This window comes from Propithecus coquereli, unplaced genomic scaffold (genome assembly GCF_000956105.1).
Source record: "Propithecus coquereli isolate 6110/MARCELLA unplaced genomic scaffold, Pcoq_1.0 Scaffold30, whole genome shotgun sequence".
NCBI classification, from domain to species: Eukaryota; Metazoa; Chordata; class Mammalia; order Primates; family Indriidae; genus Propithecus; species Propithecus coquereli.
The window spans coordinates 3236124-3239449 of record NW_012148619.1 but is presented as its reverse complement, the minus strand read 5'-3'; positions in this window follow the sequence as shown (position 1 = coordinate 3239449).

The window sequence follows — 3326 nt, the reverse complement described above, 5'->3', positions numbered from 1 at the left end:
GGTAAGATTTTAGAATTCGATATTCCTTCTGACTCTGACAGCTGTGCCTGGTTTGAGAGCAGTACATCACGAATGGATGTGTTGGCACTTGAACGTCTCATTGCTTTTGTACTCAGGATGGGAAAGTCCTTTTTGTTGGGAGGTAGGAAGTTCCGAAGGAGCATAATTACTTGCCTTTCCTCTCTTTGTATTAGAAACAACTAAGAAATAGACCAGGAAGCCAAGTGAGAATGAAAGTATGATATTTACTCTTGCTGGTAAGGCTGAATAATGACCGCCCTCTCAACCTGTGGCCAAAGTAAGGGTCATTACCTCCTCCCAAGTTCATGCCAAAGGACCCGCTTTGGGGCAGAACTGGGGCTGCAGAAGAGAACTTTACACTGACAGCCATACTGAGAACCTGGCCTCCGCACCTCGTGGGAGTGTCGTTGACTGATAGTCAGCACCCAGCACACCTGCCTGGGCCATGCTCCAGGTGTGCTCGTCTGGCCCAGCATCTCTGGGGAAGCAGGAGCTGAGAGGACACCTAAGTCTACATGCAGACAGCAGATCACTGAGCAACAGAAACCTCAGAGCAGGCAGGGCTGCTGCTATCCCATACGATGCCTTTGTAAGAATTAGAAAACCTGCCTCTTCCTCCGGGCAGACACCGCCACATTAGGGTTTATATCTTAGCAAGTAGAAAACAAGTTGTATTTCAGCACAGCTCATCCACTCTGCGCACAGCAGTGGCCTGGGTAGGAGCTCCCGTTTTATGGGCTGAGGCTAGGACTGTAAGAAGACCATCTTGAGAGCTCCCTCTACACACTTAAAGTCATATCCTAAGTTTTATGTGCTGTCCAATATGGTAGCCACTAGCCATGTGTGGCTATTGAAATTTCCATTTAAATTGATTAAAATTAACTAAAACTAAAAATTTCCTCTCTCAGTCTTACTAGCTTCATGTTAGGTGCTCAATAGCCTCATATGGCCCATGGCTACCATATCGAAGTGTGAATATAGAACATTTCCATCGTCACTGAAAGTCCTCTTGGACAGCATCATCCTGTGGGATCACTTCCAGCTATATTAGTCACTTCCAAGTCCTGAGCAGCTTGCCTTTCTCCCCTCCTCTCCTGACAGCCCCATCATGACTCTGTTCTCCAGCCCTTCACCCACTCACGTGTTCCCGATATTCTGGGTCATATCCAATCACCATGCTTTTTGTTCCTGCTATTCCCTCTTCCTAAAATGTCATTTCCTCTGCCAATAACTACCCATGCACTCAAATCCAGCTCACTCTTCCAGGCCCAGATCCAAGGACAACTCCCTAAATCCCCTAGGTGGGTACTATTTTCTCCTGAGAGCTCCCGAAACTGCACGTTCATCTGTCATAGCACTTTCGGCAATAATTCCAGTCGAGTACTGGGCTGTCTTGTGTCCCCTGCTCTCTGTGTACCACTGAGGGCAGGTCTTTGTCTTATTTGTGTCTGTGTCTCTAGGGCCAGTGTAAGGAAGCCCCTCAATGCTGCTGTTGTGGAAGGAAACATCTTTTGAACACTGTAATAAAGGCTCTGGGTTGGACTATTGTGTCATAATAGTTTAATACTATTAATAACTTAATTTTTAATAATTCAATAATATTTTTCATTACAGTGCCTTAAGCACTGTGTGCCTGGTGCTCCTCTGAGCCCTGCTAGATGGGTACTATTTTCCCCAACTCACCACCGAGGGAACAGAGGCTCAGGGATGGGCAGTCATCCAAGGTGACTCAGCTAGGAAATGGCAGAGTGACATCTGGACAGAGATCTTCCTGACTCCACAGCCCAGGCTCTGGGATGCCTCTCATTTAAGGGAGTGGTCTGTGGACACTGCCTGGCAGGCGTGTTTGCTGACTCTAGGCAGAACGCAGGTCAAGCACTCTAGTTAGGCAGAGGGTTCAGAGCAGCCGCCCCCTCTGCACACGGACAAACCCAGAGGAGGTGAGGACGGAGAAAGGACTCGTCCCCGGGAGGCTTTCACAGCTCCATTCCTCTGCACAGCACCGGGCCAGGTCAGGGCCCCCGTTTGTGCTCTCCTCCCCTCCATCTCGCGATCTGCTGCTTCTTGTAAACCTGGGCCCCACAGAAAGGCGAGCTGGACTCTGGCTGCGGGAGGACCTGTACCCCCGACTTCCACTTTTGCCTCAGTTTCAGGTCAGACACTCTTATCTCCTCCCTGTCCTCAAAGGCACCATTTCCACGGCAGGACTAGGTGAGCTGGGCAGTTTTATGACGACATTAAAAAAAATTTCCTTCCTGCAAGAGGCTGTTAGCCCGAATGTCATAACTAACTCTGGGCGTCTTGTTACTGAAGCTCTTCCTGCCTGGGGAGCAACATTTTGTGCTCAAAACTCATTACAAAGAGTGGGCAAACTGGGGGAAGGAGGCCCACGTTGCCAAGCACAGCCTGTCTACCCATGCCCCCACCCATGGCACGGGTTTCGGGGGGCAGCGCTGAGGGGCAACCACAGTCATTGTTCAAGCACGAGTCTCTGACCTCCTGTGGGAGTGGCCTTGTACGTTCCTTAAATCTCAAGGGAGTCCCAGGTATCCTGTGGCCCCACTGGGGGTACTTGGCCCACATAATATTCTGATGTGGTTTCTGGGCTTCAGCTGACCAATTCTGTCCCCCTTCCCAACCCACAGCAAACTTCTCTGCTTCATGCTTCAGGGTCCAGGCTCGAAGAGTCCGCATGGGTCGGATTGTGAGCCAAGACGTGCTCTTGAGGAAGGAAACTCCCGCAGTTAAGGAGCCAGGCCAGTTGCCTCCTGGCAGATCCCCTTTCCCTCCAGCCCTGCCCTGCCCAGCTACAGGCCCCCTGCGCTTTCTATTCCAACCATGGCGATCTGATTCTGAGCCCTCATGTGCCTGGTCTGACTTCTCCCTGCTGGTGACGTTGGCTGAGCCTAATCTCTAGGTCAGGACAGCCTGACAGCCCCTCGTCAATGCCTCCTGATGCTTCTGCTTCAGTTTGGCATATTCCATCTGGGACTGTCCCCCAGCTCCGTTTAAGCTCTTTGTAAGACCTGAGCCTCTTTTAAACTAAGCACTCTAATACAGAGGTTAAGAACACAGCCTCTGGGGTCATGAACCCTGGTTTGAACCCTAGTTCTGTTTCTTACTAGTTATGTTAACTGTAGACACATTATTTTCCTTGTCATGCCTCCATTCTGCTACCTGCAAAAGGTAGGTATTATAATCCCCGTCTCATGCTGGTGGGGTAAGGATTCAATGCGATAAGACCAAACAGATGGAACCTCCTCTCTTGAGAACTTGATGGTTAGGTTCAAAGGAGTGTGACCAAA